The following is a 15,222-nucleotide window of genomic DNA, read 5'->3' as shown; positions in this document are numbered from 1 at the left end:
TGAACCATGCATACACATATGAGAGGCGTGCGAGTCAAACATTGGATTAAGTGCTTGACTTAGTTGTTGACATAGTTGTTCTTTTTTTAAGTAATCTATGTACTTGTTCATTGACAGCCATTGTCCTCATTTACATTTGACCAAAAGTGAGTCAGTAAAGCAGAAAAGTCACACTTGTGTGGAAGCAAACATCTGTTGACGGCAATTGGTCCAAGGCTACTCAGAATATGTTTAAATTCTTGCAAATGAAAACGTCACGGTTTATTCACTTTCGTAGCAGGGATAGAGCTATCTTGCTTGAGCTCCATGGACAAGTGTCTACCTGTGGAAACCACTTGACAACTGAGCAGAAATCCTGCCTGAAAGCAACACACCCTGCCATGACCTAAGCCCACAAGCTGTTAACACAGGCACTTAAGCCTTGAGTTCCTTATGGAGTTGGACCCACACCTCATCTGGCATACCAAGAGAAGAAACTCACAACAGGCACTGCTGGGAATTGAACCTAGGATCTGCTGTTTACAAGGCAGGCACTTTCACCAGCGAAGCCACAGTGCCAAAGGCCTGGCTGGCACCTCGGGCAAGACCCAGCACTTTTAACAGAGAGTCTCCTGGACAAGACATAACATTGCTCGCAAGGCCAAGATTTCCTCCATCGGAAAGGAAAGTGTGATTCTTGACCACGGATTTCATCTTATATGTGGTGTGTGGATGAAAAGAAGGTGACAAGCATTCGACTTTGGCGGGACTCGAACCCGCAACCTTTGAATAGCTCACCTGAGCCTAGAAGTCCAATGCGCCATCCATTGCGCCACAGAGCCAACCGAGGGAGCTGTCTGGGGTGTTTCATGTCAGGCTGCCCAAGACTCATGGAAGGCGTAGAACTTGCATGGTCAAGTTCATGAGGCAGATGCTTTTCTGTTGCCAACAATCAAATTCCACTAAATGCAAACAACTATGGCAGGAGCTGAACCCACAAGCTGTCAACAGCGTGGACAGAATGCCTTGATTTCACCATGGAATTTGCCACCCTGTCTAGCCCTGTCTGGTTTGGAAGGTTATTCATCTCTGGCTGTAAAAAAGGCAGAAAAGGGATAGCTCTCGCACCACCAGGTGATTGTTGCACTAGGCACTGCTCAGATTACACAGGAGCATGAAGACCTATTCATATACACATTAGAGTAAGCTCTAGATAACATATTAAATAAGGTATCTCCTCCTCCCCGTGCACTGCACATTTTGTGGTGTAAGGTCCTACAAATCTGAGACATCAGTACAGGTTGTGATTATTCCCCAACACGTGAATAATCACAACCACAAGTCAAGTTGTATTTCAAAAATCAATGGAGCGCAAGACAAGATTGAAATGTTGACAGCACTAAGGATACACAAGGTGGGACTCTAATCTAGGTTAATCAGAAAGCTTTCAGATTGTGTGACCTTAAGTCACAGCGAGAGGCACTGCTGGGATTTGAACCCAGGATCTCCTGTTTACTAGACAGGCGCTTTAACCAACTGAGCCACAGCGCCACGGGACAACGCTGGCCCCACACTTAAAACCTCAAACTCGTACCTGATAAGCTGCGGGACAGGAACTTGACTCTCGGGCTAAGGTTGTCTCCACTGGCGTGCAGCTCAATAGGAGTTTAAATGAAGTCCCACAGTGCTATACCATGCTTCACAGAGCACACCATATCTGCCAGTCATGGTGTTTTATATATATATATATATATATATATATATATATATATATAAACACTGCTTAAAAAATTAAAAGGAACACTTAGTCCCAGTTTGACTTGAACCATGCATACACATATGAGAGGCGTGCGAGTCAAACATTGGATTAAGTGCTTGACTTAGTTGTTGACATAGTTGTTCTTTTTTTAAGTAATCTATGTACTTGTTCATTGACAGCCATTGTCCTCATTTACATTTGACCAAAAGTGAGTCAGTAAAGCAGAAAAGTCACACTTGTGTGGAAGCAAACATCTGTTGACGGCAATTGGTCCAAGGTTACTCAGAATATGTTTAAATTCTTGCAAATGAATACGTCACGGTTTATTCACTTTCGTAGCAGGGATAGAGCTATCTTGCTTGAGCTCCATGGACAAGTGTCTACCTGTGGAAACCGCTTGACAACTGAGCAGAAATCCTGCCTGAAAGCAACACACCCTGCCATGACCTAAGCCCACAAGCTGTTAACACAGGCACTTAAGCCTTGAGTTCCTTATGGAGTTGGACCCACACCTCATCTGGCATACCAAGAGAAGAAACTCACAACAGGCACTGCTGGGAATTGAACCTAGGATCTGCTGTTTACAAGGCAGGCACTTTCACCAGCAAAGCCACAGTGCCAAAGGCCTGGCTGGCACCTTGGGCAAGACCCAGCACTTTTAACAGAGAGTCTCCTGGACAAGACATAACATTGCTCGCAAGGCCAAGATTTCCTCCATCGGAAAGGAAAGTGTGATTCTTGACCACGGATTTCATCTTATATGTGGTGTGTGGATGAAAAGAAGGTGACAAGCATTCGACTCTGGCGGGACTCGAACCCGCAACCTTTGAATAGCTCACCCGAGCCTAGAAGTCCAATGCGCTATCCATTGCGCCACAGAGCCAACCGAGGGAGCTGTCTGGGGTGTTTCATTTCAGGCTGCCCAAGACTCATGGAAGGCGTAGAACTTGCATGGTCAAGTTCATGAGGCAGATGCTTTTCTGTTGCCAACAATCAAATTCCACTAAATGCAAACAACTATGGCAGGAGCTGAACCCACAAGCTGTCAACAGCGTGGACAGAATGCCTTGATTTCACCATGGAATTTGCCACCCTGTCTAGCCCTGTCTGGTTTGGAAGGTTATTCATCTCTGGCTGTAAAAAAGGCAGAAAAGGGATAGCTCTCGCACCACCAGGTGATTGTTGCACTAGGCACTGCTCAGATTACACAGGAGCATGAAGACCTATTCATATACACATTAGAGTAAGCTCTAGATAACATATTAAATAAGGTATCTCCTCCTCCCCGTGCATTGCACATTTTGTGGTGTAAGGTCCTACAAATCTGAGACATCAGTACAGGTTGTGATTATTCCCCAACACGTGAATAATCACAACCACAAGTCAAGTTGTATTTCAAAAATCAATGGAGCACAAGACAAGATTGAAATGTTGACAGCACTAAGGATACACAAGGTGGGACTCTAATCTAGGTTAATCAGAAAGCTTTCAGATTGTGTGACCTTAAGTCACAGCGAGAGGCACTGCTGGGATTTGAACCCAGGATCTCCTGTTTACTAGACAGGCGCTTTAACCAACTGAGCCACAGCGCCACAGGACAACGCTGGCCCCACACTTAAAACCTCAAACTCTTACCTGATAAGCTGCGGGACAGGAACTTGACTCTCGGGCTAAGGTTGTCTCCACTGGCGTGCAGCTCAATAGGAGTTTAAATGAAGTCCCACAGTGCTATACCATGCTTCACAGAGCACACCATATCTGCCAGTCATGGTGTTTTATATATATATAAATATATATATATATATATATATATATATATAAACACTGCTTAAAAAATTAAAAGGAACACTTAGTCCCAGTTTGACTTGAACCATGCATACACATATGAGAGGCGTGCGAGTCAAACATTGGATTAAGTGCTTGACTTAGTTGTTGACATAGTTGTTCTTTTTTTAAGTAATCTATGTACTTGTTCATTGACAGCCATTGTCCTCATTTACATTTGACCAAAAGTGAGTCAGTAAAGCAGAAAAGTCACACTTGTGTGGAAGCAAACATCTGTTGACGGCAATTGGTCCAAGGTTACTCAGAATATGTTTAAATTCTTGCAAATGAAAACGTCACGGTTTATTCACTTTCGTAGCAGGGATAGAGCTATCTTGCTTGAGCTCCATGGACAAGTGTCTACCTGTGGAAACCGCTTGACAACTGAGCAGAAATCCTGCCTGAAAGCAACACACCCTGCCATGACCTAAGCCCACAAGCTGTTAACACAGGCACTTAAGCCTTGAGTTCCTTATGGAGTTGGACCCACACCTCATCTGGCATACCAAGAGAAGAAACTCACAACAGGCACTGCTGGGAATTGAACTTAGGATCTGCTGTTTACAAGGCAGGCACTTTCACCAGCGAAGCCACAGTGCCAAAGGCCTGGCTGGCACCTCGGGCAAGACCCAGCACTTTTAACAGAGAGTCTCCTGGACAAGACATAACATTGCTCGCAAGGCCAAGATTTCCTCCATCGGAAAGGAAAGTGTGATTCTTGACCACGGATTTTATCTTATATGTGGTGTGTGGATGAAAAGAAGGTGACAAGCATTCGACTCTGGCGGGACTCGAACCCGCAACCTTTGAATAGCTCACCCAAGCCTAGAAGTCCAATGCGCTATCCATTGCGCCACAGAGCCAACCGAGGGAGCTGTCTGGGGTGTTTCATTTCAGGCTGCCCAAGACTCATGGAAGGCGTAGAACTTGCATGGTCAAGTTCATGAGGCAGATGCTTTTCTGTTGCCAACAATCAAATTCCACTAAATGCAAACAACTATGGCAGGAGCTGAACCCACAAGCTGTCAACAGCGTGGACAGAATGCCTTGATTTCACCATGGAATTTGCCACCCTGTCTAGCCCTGTCTGGTTTGGAAGGTTATTCATCTCTGGCTGTAAAAAAGGCAGAAAAGGGATAGCTCTCGCACCACCAGGTGATTGTTGCACTAGGCACTGCTCAGATTACACAGGAGCATGAAGACCTATTCATATACACATTAGAGTAAGCTCTAGATAACATATTAAATAAGGTATCTCCTCCTCCCCGTGCATTGCACATTTTGTGGTGTAAGGTCCTACAAATCTGAGACATCAGTACAGGTTGTGATTATTCCCCAACACGTGAATAATCACAACCACAAGTCAAGTTGTATTTCAAAAATCAATGGAGCGCAAGACAAGATTGAAATGTTGACAGCACTAAGGATACACAAGGTGGGACTCTAATCTAGGTTAATCAGAAAGCTTGCGGATTGTGTGACCTTAAGTCAAAGCGAGAGGCACTGCTGGGATTCGAACCCAGGATCTCCTGTTTACTAGACAGGCGCTTTAACCAACTGAGCCACAGCGCCACGGGACACTGCTGGCCCCACACTTAAAACCTCAAACTCGTACCGGATAAGCTGCGGGACAGGAACTTGACTCTCGGGCTAAGGTTGTCTCCACTGGCGTGCAGCTCAATAGGAGTTTAAATGAAGTCCCACAGTGCTATACCATGCTCCACAGAGCACACCATATCTGCCAGTCATGGTGTTTTATATATATATAAACACTGCTTAAAAAATTAAAAGGAACACTTAGTCCCAGTTTGACTTGAACCATGCATACACATATGAAAGGCGTGCGAGTCAAACATTGGATTAAGTGCTTGACTTAGTTGTTGACATAGTTGTTCTTTTTTTAAGTAATCTATGTACTTGTTCATTGACAGCCATTGTCCTCATTTACATTTGACCAAAAGTGAGTCAGTAAAGCAGAAAAGTCACACTTGTGTGGAAGCAAACATCTGTTGACGGCAATTGGTCCAAGGCTACTCAGAATATGTTTAAATTCTTGCAAATGAAAACGTCACGGTTTATTCACTTTCGTAGCAGGGATAGAGCTATCTTGCTTGAGCTCCATGGACAAGTGTCTACCTGTGGAAACCACTTGACAACTGAGCAGAAATCCTGCCTGTGAGCAACACACCCTGCCATGACCTAAGCCCACAAGCTGTTAACACAGGCACTTAAGCCTTGAGTTCCTTATGGAGTTGGACCCACACCTCATCTGGCATACCAAGAGAAGAAACTCACAACAGGCACTGCTGGGAATTGAACCTAGGATCTGCTGTTTACAAGGCAGGCACTTTCACCAGCTAAGCCACAGTGCCAAAGGCCTGGCTGGCACCTCGGGCAAGACCCAGCACTTTTAACAGAGAGTCTCCTGGACAAGACATAACATTGCTCGCAAGGCCAAGATTTCCTCCATCAGAAAGGAAAGTGTGATTCTTGACCACGGATTTCATCTTATATGTGGTGTGTGGATGAAAAGAAGGTGACAAGCATTCGACTCTGACGGGACTCGAACCCGCAACCTTTGAATAGCTCACCCGAGCCTAGAAGTCCAATGCGCTATCCATTGCGCCACAGAGCCAACCGAGGGAGCTGTCTGGGGTGTTTCATTTCAGGCTGCCCAAGACTCATGGAAGGCGTAGAACTTGCATGGTCAAGTTCATGAGGCAGATGCTTTTCTGTTGCCAACAATCAAATTCCACTAAATGCAAACAACTATGGCAGGAGCTGAACCCACAAGCTGTCAACAGCGTGGACAGAATGCCTTGATTTCACCATGGAATTTGCCACCCTGTCTAGCCCTGTCTGGTTTGGAAGGTTATTCATCTCTGGCTGTAAAAAAGGCAGAAAAGGGATAGCTCTCGCACCACCAGGTGATTGTTGCACTAGGCACTGCTCAGATTACACAGGAGCATGAAGACCTATTCATATACACATTAGAGTAAGCTCTAGATAACATATTAAATAAGGTATCTCCTCCTCCCCGTGCATTGCACATTTTGTGGTGTAAGGTCCTACAAATCTGAGACATCAGTACAGGTTGTGATTATTCCCCAACACGTGAATAATCACAACCACAAGTCAAGTTGTATTTCAAAAATCAATGGAGCGCAAGACAAGATTGAAATGTTGACAGCACTAAGGATACACAAGGTGGGACTCTAATCTAGGTTAATCAGAAAGCTTGCGGATTGTGTGACCTTAAGTCAAAGCGAGAGGCACTGCTGGGATTCGAACCCAGGATCTCCTGTTTACTAGACAGGCGCTTTAACCAACTGAGCCACAGCGCCACGGGACACTGCTGGCCCCACACTTAAAACCTCAAACTCGTACCGGATAAGCTGCGGGACAGGAACTTGACTCTCGGGCTAAGGTTGTCTCCACTGGCGTGCAGCTCAATAGGAGTTTAAATGAAGTCCCACAGTGCTATACCATGCTTCACAGAGCACACCATATCTGCCAGTCATGGTGTTTTATATATATATATATATATATATATATATATATATATATATATATATATATAAACACTGTTTAAAAAATTAAAAGGAACACTTAGTCCCAGTTTGACTTGAACCATGCATACACATATGAGAGGCGTGCGAGTCAAACATTGGATTAAGTGCTTGACTTAGTTGTTGACATAGTTGTTCTTTTTTTAAGTAATCTATGTACTTGTTCATTGACAGCCATTGTCCTCATTTACATTTGACCAAAAGTGAGTCAGTAAAGCAGAAAAGTCACACTTGTGTGGAAGCAAACATCTGTTGACGGCAATTGGTCCAAGGCTACTCAGAATATGTTTAAATTCTTGCAAATGAAAACGTCACAGTTTATTCACTTTCGTAGCAGGGATAGAGCTATCTTGCTTGAGCTCCATGGACAAGTGTCTACCTGTGGAAACCACTTGACAACTGAGCAGAAATCCTGCCTGAAAGCAACACACCCTGCCATGACCTAAGCCCACAAGCTGTTAACACAGGCACTTAAGCCTTGAGTTCCTTATGGAGTTGGACCCACACCTCATCTGGCATACCAAGAGAAGAAACTCACAACAGGCACTGCTGGGAATTGAACCTAGGATCTGCTGTTTACAAGGCAGGCACTTTCACCAGCGAAGCCACAGTGCCAAAGGCCTGGCTGGCACCTCGGGCAAGACCCAGCACTTTTAACAGAGAGTCTCCTGGACAAGACATAACATTGCTCGCACGGCCAAGATTTCCTCCATCGGAAAGGAAAGTCTGATTCTTGACCACGGATTTCATCTTATATGTGGTGTGTGGATGAAAAGAAGGTGACAAGCATTCGACTCTGGCGGGACTCGAACCCGCAACCTTTGAATAGCTCACCTGAGCCTAGAAGTCCAATGCGCTATCCATTGCGCCACAGAGCCAACCGAGGGAGCTGTCTGGGGTGTTTCATTTCAGGCTGCCCCAGACTCATGGAAGGCGTAGAACTTGCATGGTCAAGTTCATGAGGCAGATGCTTTTCTGTTGCCAACAATCAAATTCCACTAAATGCAAACAACTATGGCAGGAGCTGAACCCACAAGCTGTCAACAGCGTGGACAGAATGCCTTGATTTCACCATGGAATTTGCCACCCTGTCTAGCCCTGTCTGGTTTGGAAGGTTATTCATCTCTGGCTGTAAAAAAGGCAGAAAAGGGATAGCTCTCGCACCACCAGGTGATTGTTGCACTAGGCACTGCTCAGATTACACAGGAGCATGAAGACCTATTCATATACACATTAGAGTAAGCTCTAGATAACATATTAAATAAGGTATCTCCTCCTCCCCGTGCATTGCACATTTTGTGGTGTAAGGTCCTACAAATCTGAGACATCAGTACAGGTTGTGATTATTCCCCAACACGTGAATAATCACAACCACAAGTCAAGTTGTATTTCAAAAATCAATGGAGCACAAGACAAGATTGAAATGTTGACAGCACTAAGGATACACAAGGTGGGACTCTAATCTAGGTTAATCAGAAAGCTTTCAGATTGTGTGACCTTAAGTCACAGCGAGAGGCACTGCTGGGATTTGAACCCAGGATCTCCTGTTTACTAGACAGGCGCTTTAACCAACTGAGCCACAGCGCCACGGGACAACGCTGGCCCCACACTTAAAACCTCAAACTCGTACCTGATAAGCTGCGGGACAGGAACTTGACTCTCGGGCTAAGGTTGTCTCCACTGGCGTGCAGCTCAATAGGAGTTTAAATGAAGTCCCACAGTGCTATACCATGCTTCACAGAGCACACCATATCTGCCAGTCATGGTGTTTTATATATATATATATATATATATATATATATATATATATATAAACACTGCTTAAAAAATTAAAAGGAACACTTAGTCCCAGTTTGACTTGAACCATGCATACACATATGAGAGGCGTGCGAGTCAAACATTGGATTAAGTGCTTGACTTAGTTGTTGACATAGTTGTTCTTTTTTTAAGTAATCTATGTACTTGTTCATTGACAGCCATTGTCCTCATTTACATTTGACCAAAAGTGAGTCAGTAAAGCAGAAAAGTCACACTTGTGTGGAAGCAAACATCTGTTGACGGCAATTGGTCCAAGGTTACTCAGAATATGTTTAAATTCTTGCAAATGAAAACGTCACGGTTTATTCACTTTCGTAGCAGGGATAGAGCTATCTTGCTTGAGCTCCATGGACAAGTGTCTACCTGTGGAAACCGCTTGACAACTGAGCAGAAATCCTGCCTGAAAGCAACACACCCTGCCATGACCTAAGCCCACAAGCTGTTAACACAGGCACTTAAGCCTTGAGTTCCTTATGGAGTTGGACCCACACCTCATCTGGCATACCAAGAGAAGAAACTCACAACAGGCACTGCTGGGAATTGAACCTAGGATCTGCTGTTTACAAGGCAGGCACTTTCACCAGCGAAGCCACAGTGCCAAAGGCCTGGCTGGCACCTCGGGCAAGACCCAGCACTTTTAACAGAGAGTCTCCTGGACAAGACATAACATTGCTCGCAAGGCCAAGATTTCCTCCATCGGAAAGGAAAGTGTGATTCTTGACCACGGATTTTATCTTATATGTGGTGTGTGGATGAAAAGAAGGTGACAAGCATTCGACTCTGGCGGGACTCGAACCCGCAACCTTTGAATAGCTCACCCGAGCCTAGAAGTCCAATGCGCTATCCATTGCGCCACAGAGCCAACCGAGGGAGCTGTCTGGGGTGTTTCATTTCAGGCTGCCCAAGACTCATGGAAGGCGTAGAACTTGCATGGTCAAGTTCATGAGGCAGATGCTTTTCTGTTGCCAACAATCAAATTCCACTAAATGCAAACAACTATGGCAGGAGCTGAACCCACAAGCTGTCAACAGCGTGGACAGAATGCCTTGATTTCACCATGGAATTTGCCACCCTGTCTAGCCCTGTCTGGTTTGGAAGGTTATTCATCTCTGGCTGTAAAAAAGGCAGAAAAGGGATAGCTCTCGCACCACCAGGTGATTGTTGCACTAGGCACTGCTCAGATTACACAGGAGCATGAAGACCTATTCATATACACATTAGAGTAAGCTCTAGATAACATATTAAATAAGGTATCTCCTCCTCCCCGTGCATTGCACATTTTGTGGTGTAAGGTCCTACAAATCTGAGACATCAGTACAGGTTGTGATTATTCCCCAACACGTGAATAATCACAACCACAAGTCAAGTTGTATTTCAAAAATCAATGGAGCGCAAGACAAGATTGAAATGTTGACAGCACTAAGGATACACAAGGTGGGACTCTAATCTAGGTTAATCAGAAAGCTTGCGGATTGTGTGACCTTAAGTCAAAGCGAGAGGCACTGCTGGGATTCGAACCCAGGATCTCCTGTTTACTAGACAGGCGCTTTAACCAACTGAGCCACAGCGCCACGGGACACTGCTGGCCCCACACTTAAAACCTCAAACTCGTACCGGATAAGCTGCGGGACAGGAACTTGACTCTCGGGCTAAGGTTGTCTCCACTGGCGTGCAGCTCAATAGGAGTTTAAATGAAGTCCCACAGTGCTATACCATGCTTCACAGAGCACACCATATCTGCCAGTCATGGTGTTTTATATATATATATATATATAAACACTGCTTAAAAAATTAAAAGGAACACTTAGTCCCAGTTTGACTTGAACCATGCATACACATATGAGAGGCGTGCGAGTCAAACATTGGATTAAGTGCTTGACTTAGTTGTTGACATAGTTGTTCTTTTTTTAAGTAATCTATGTACTTGTTCATTGACAGCCATTGTCCTCATTTACATTTGACCAAAAGTGAGTCAGTAAAGCAGAAAAGTCACACTTGTGTGGAAGCAAACATCTGTTGACGGCAATTGGTCCAAGGCTACTCAGAATATGTTTAAATTCTTGCAAATGAAAACGTCACAGTTTATTCACTTTCGTAGCAGGGATAGAGCTATCTTGCTTGAGCTCCATGGACAAGTGTCTACCTGTGGAAACCACTTGACAACTGAGCAGAAATCCTGCCTGAAAGCAACACACCCTGCCATGACCTAAGCCCACAAGCTGTTAACACAGGCACTTAAGCCTTGAGTTCCTTATGGAGTTGGACCCACACCTCATCTGGCATACCAAGAGAAGAAACTCACAACAGGCACTGCTGGGAATTGAACCTAGGATCTGCTGTTTACAAGGCAGGCACTTTCACCAGCGAAGCCACAGTGCCAAAGGCCTGGCTGGCACCTCGGGCAAGACCCAGCACTTTTAACAGAGAGTCTCCTGGACAAGACATAACATTGCTCGCAAGGCCAAGATTTCCTCCATCGGAAAGGAAAGTGTGATTCTTGACCACGGATTTCATCTTATATGTGGTGTGTGGATGAAAAGAAGGTGACAAGCATTCGACTTTGGCGGGACTCGAACCCGCAACCTTTGAATAGCTCACCTGAGCCTAGAAGTCCAATGCGCCATCCATTGCGCCACAGAGCCAACCGAGGGAGCTGTCTGGGGTGTTTCATGTCAGGCTGCCCAAGACTCATGGAAGGCGTAGAACTTGCATGGTCAAGTTCATGAGGCAGATGCTTTTCTGTTGCCAACAATCAAATTCCACTAAATGCAAACAACTATGGCAGGAGCTGAACCCACAAGCTGTCAACAGCGTGGACAGAATGCCTTGATTTCACCATGGAATTTGCCACCCTGTCTAGCCCTGTCTGGTTTGGAAGGTTATTCATCTCTGGCTGTAAAAAAGGCAGAAAAGGGATAGCTCTCGCACCACCAGGTGATTGTTGCACTAGGCACTGCTCAGATTACACAGGAGCATGAAGACCTATTCATATACACATTAGAGTAAGCTCTAGATAACATATTAAATAAGGTATCTCCTCCTCCCCGTGCACTGCACATTTTGTGGTGTAAGGTCCTACAAATCTGAGACATCAGTACAGGTTGTGATTATTCCCCAACACGTGAATAATCACAACCACAAGTCAAGTTGTATTTCAAAAATCAATGGAGCGCAAGACAAGATTGAAATGTTGACAGCACTAAGGATACACAAGGTGGGACTCTAATCTAGGTTAATCAGAAAGCTTTCAGATTGAGTGACCTTAAGTCACAGCGAGAGGCACTGCTGGGATTTGAACCCAGGATCTCCTGTTTACTAGACAGGCGCTTTAACCAACTGAGCCACAGCGCCACGGGACAACGCTGGCCCCACACTTAAAACCTCAAACTCGTACCTGATAAGCTGCGGGACAGGAACTTGACTCTCGGGCTAAGGTTGTCTCCACTGGCGTGCAGCTCAATAGGAGTTTAAATGAAGTCCCACAGTGCTATACCATGCTTCACAGAGCACACCATATCTGCCAGTCATGGTGTTTTATATATATATATATATATATATATATATATATATAAACACTGCTTAAAAAATTAAAAGGAACACTTAGTCCCAGTTTGACTTGAACCATGCATACACATATGAGAGGCGTGCGAGTCAAACATTGGATTAAGTGCTTGACTTAGTTGTTGACATAGTTGTTCTTTTTTTAAGTAATCTATGTACTTGTTCATTGACAGCCATTGTCCTCATTTACATTTGACCAAAAGTGAGTCAGTAAAGCAGAAAAGTCACACTTGTGTGGAAGCAAACATCTGTTGACGGCAATTGGTCCAAGGTTACTCAGAATATGTTTAAATTCTTGCAAATGAATACGTCACGGTTTATTCACTTTCGTAGCAGGGATAGAGCTATCTTGCTTGAGCTCCATGGACAAGTGTCTACCTGTGGAAACCGCTTGACAACTGAGCAGAAATCCTGCCTGAAAGCAACACACCCTGCCATGACCTAAGCCCACAAGCTGTTAACACAGGCACTTAAGCCTTGAGTTCCTTATGGAGTTGGACCCACACCTCATCTGGCATACCAAGAGAAGAAACTCACAACAGGCACTGCTGGGAATTGAACCTAGGATCTGCTGTTTACAAGGCAGGCACTTTCACCAGCTAAGCCACAGTGCCAAAGGCCTGGCTGGCACCTCGGGCAAGACCCAGCACTTTTAACAGAGAGTCTCCTGGACAAGACATAAGATTGCTCGCACGGCCAAGATTTCCTCCATCGGAAAGGAAAGTCTGATTCTTGACCACGGATTTCATCTTATATGTGGTGTGTGGATGAAAAGAAGGTGACAAGCATTCGACTCTGGCGGGACTCGAACCCGCAACCTTTGAATAGCTCACCTGAGCCTAGAAGTCCAATGCGCTATCCATTGCGCCACAGAGCCAACCGAGGGAGCTGTCTGGGGTGTTTCATTTCAGGCTGCCCAAGACTCATGGAAGGCGTAGAACTTGCATGGTCAAGTTCATGAGGCAGATGCTTTTCTGTTGCCAACAATCAAATTCCACTAAATGCAAACAACTATGGCAGGAGCTGAACCCACAAGCTGTCAACAGCGTGGACAGAATGCCTTGATTTCACCATGGAATTTGCCACCCTGTCTAGCCCTGTCTGGTTTGGAAGGTTATTCATCTCTGGCTGTAAAAAAGGCAGAAAAGGGATAGCTCTCGCACCACCAGGTGATTGTTGCACTAGGCACTGCTCAGATTACACAGGAGCATGAAGACCTATTCATATACACATTAGAGTAAGCTCTAGATAACATATTAAATAAGGTATCTCCTCCTCCCCGTGCATTGCACATTTTGTGGTGTAAGGTCCTACAAATCTGAGACATCAGTACAGGTTGTGATTATTCCCCAACACGTGAATAATCACAACCACAAGTCAAGTTGTATTTCAAAAATCAATGGAGCGCAAGACAAGATTGAAATGTTGACAGCACTAAGGATACACAAGGTGGGACTCTAATCTAGGTTAATCAGAAAGCTTGCGGATTGTGTGACCTTAAGTCAAAGCGAGAGGCACTGCTGGGATTCAAACCCAGGATCTCCTGTTTACTAGACAGGCGCTTTAACCAACTGAGCCACAGCGCCACGGGACACTGCTGGCCCCACACTTAAAACCTCAAACTCGTACCGGATAAGCTGCGGGACAGGAACTTGACTCTCGGGCTAAGGTTGTCTCCACTGGCGTGCAGCTCAATAGGAGTTTAAATGAAGTCCCACAGTGCTATACCATGCTTCACAGAGCACACCATATCTGCCAGTCATGGTGTTTTATATATATATATATATATAAACACTGCTTAAAAAATTAAAAGGAACACTTAGTCCCAGTTTGACTTGAACCATGCATACACATATGAGAGGCGTGCGAGTCAAACATTGGATTAAGTGCTTGACTTAGTTGTTGACATAGTTGTTCTTTTTTTAAGTAATCTATGTACTTGTTCATTGACAGCCATTGTCCTCATTTACATTTGACCAAAAGTGAGTCAGTAAAGCAGAAAAGTCACACTTGTGTGGAAGCAAACATCTGTTGACGGCAATTGGTCCAAGGCTACTCAGAATATGTTTAAATTCTTGCAAATGAAAACGTCACGGTTTATTCACTTTCGTAGCAGGGATAGAGCTATCTTGCTTGAGCTCCATGGACAAGTGTCTACCTGTGGAAACCACTTGACAACTGAGCAGAAATCCTGCCTGAAAGCAACACACCCTGCCATGACCTAAGCCCACAAGCTGTTAACACAGGCACTTAAGCCTTGAGTTCCTTATGGAGTTGGACCCACACCTCATCTGGCATACCAAGAGAAGAAACTCACAACAGGCACTGCTGGGAATTGAACCTAGGATCTGCTGTTTACAAGGCAGGCACTTTCACCAGCAAAGCCACAGTGCCAAAGGCCTGGCTGGCACCTCGGGCAAGACCCAGCACTTTTAACAGAGAGTCTCCTGGACAAGACATAACATTGCTCGCAAGGCCAAGATTTCCTCCATCGGAAAGGAAAGTGTGATTCTTGACCACGGATTTCATCTTATATGTGGTGTGTGGATGAAAAGAAGGTGACAAGCATTCGACTTTGGCGGGACTCGAACCCGCAACCTTTGAATAGCTCACCTGAGCCTAGAAGTCCAATGCGCCATCCATTGCGCCACAGAGCCAACCGAGGGAGCTGTCTGGGGTGTTTCATGTCAGGCTGCCCAAGACTCATGGAAG

The 15,222-nt window shown here is 45.0% G+C and overlaps 13 non-coding genes across 13 annotated transcripts; all 13 read right to left on the bottom strand.

Moving 5' to 3' along the window:
* Positions 1-1,456: 1,456 nt before the first annotated feature.
* On the bottom strand, positions 1,457-1,530 carry trnat-agu (transfer RNA threonine (anticodon AGU)). The gene has a single exon. It is a non-coding gene; the product is annotated as a tRNA-Thr (tRNA).
* A 1,004-nt stretch (positions 1,531-2,534) lies between these two features.
* trnar-ucu (transfer RNA arginine (anticodon UCU)) lies at positions 2,535-2,621 on the bottom strand. The gene is given in 2 exon segments: positions 2,535-2,570; positions 2,585-2,621. It is a non-coding gene; the product is annotated as a tRNA-Arg (tRNA).
* Positions 2,622-3,256: 635 nt separating this feature from the next.
* On the bottom strand, positions 3,257-3,330 carry trnat-agu (transfer RNA threonine (anticodon AGU)). Its single transcript has one exon. It is a non-coding gene; the product is annotated as a tRNA-Thr (tRNA).
* A 1,008-nt stretch (positions 3,331-4,338) lies between these two features.
* On the bottom strand, positions 4,339-4,425 carry trnar-ucu (transfer RNA arginine (anticodon UCU)). The gene is given in 2 exon segments: positions 4,339-4,374; positions 4,389-4,425. It is a non-coding gene; the product is annotated as a tRNA-Arg (tRNA).
* Positions 4,426-5,060: 635 nt separating this feature from the next.
* Positions 5,061-5,134, bottom strand: trnat-agu (transfer RNA threonine (anticodon AGU)). The gene has a single exon. It is a non-coding gene; the product is annotated as a tRNA-Thr (tRNA).
* A 976-nt stretch (positions 5,135-6,110) lies between these two features.
* trnar-ucu (transfer RNA arginine (anticodon UCU)) lies at positions 6,111-6,197 on the bottom strand. Its single transcript is given in 2 exon segments — positions 6,111-6,146; positions 6,161-6,197. It is a non-coding gene; the product is annotated as a tRNA-Arg (tRNA).
* A 635-nt stretch (positions 6,198-6,832) lies between these two features.
* On the bottom strand, positions 6,833-6,906 carry trnat-agu (transfer RNA threonine (anticodon AGU)). Its single transcript has one exon. It is a non-coding gene; the product is annotated as a tRNA-Thr (tRNA).
* A 1,016-nt stretch (positions 6,907-7,922) lies between these two features.
* trnar-ucu (transfer RNA arginine (anticodon UCU)) lies at positions 7,923-8,009 on the bottom strand. Its single transcript is given in 2 exon segments — positions 7,923-7,958; positions 7,973-8,009. It is a non-coding gene; the product is annotated as a tRNA-Arg (tRNA).
* A 635-nt stretch (positions 8,010-8,644) lies between these two features.
* trnat-agu (transfer RNA threonine (anticodon AGU)) lies at positions 8,645-8,718 on the bottom strand. Its single transcript has one exon. It is a non-coding gene; the product is annotated as a tRNA-Thr (tRNA).
* A 1,006-nt stretch (positions 8,719-9,724) lies between these two features.
* On the bottom strand, positions 9,725-9,811 carry trnar-ucu (transfer RNA arginine (anticodon UCU)). Its single transcript is given in 2 exon segments — positions 9,725-9,760; positions 9,775-9,811. It is a non-coding gene; the product is annotated as a tRNA-Arg (tRNA).
* A 635-nt stretch (positions 9,812-10,446) lies between these two features.
* On the bottom strand, positions 10,447-10,520 carry trnat-agu (transfer RNA threonine (anticodon AGU)). Its single transcript has one exon. It is a non-coding gene; the product is annotated as a tRNA-Thr (tRNA).
* Positions 10,521-12,226: 1,706 nt separating this feature from the next.
* Positions 12,227-12,300, bottom strand: trnat-agu (transfer RNA threonine (anticodon AGU)). The gene has a single exon. It is a non-coding gene; the product is annotated as a tRNA-Thr (tRNA).
* A 1,000-nt stretch (positions 12,301-13,300) lies between these two features.
* Positions 13,301-13,387, bottom strand: trnar-ucu (transfer RNA arginine (anticodon UCU)). Its single transcript is given in 2 exon segments — positions 13,301-13,336; positions 13,351-13,387. It is a non-coding gene; the product is annotated as a tRNA-Arg (tRNA).
* Positions 13,388-15,222: the final 1,835 nt, after the last annotated feature.

The sequence above is a fragment of the Clarias gariepinus genome, chromosome 14 (assembly GCF_024256425.1).
Source record: "Clarias gariepinus isolate MV-2021 ecotype Netherlands chromosome 14, CGAR_prim_01v2, whole genome shotgun sequence".
Classification (NCBI taxonomy): domain Eukaryota; kingdom Metazoa; phylum Chordata; class Actinopteri; order Siluriformes; family Clariidae; genus Clarias; species Clarias gariepinus.
Note: the sequence above shows the minus strand (reverse complement) of the source record. Positions and strands in the feature narration are given on the sequence as shown.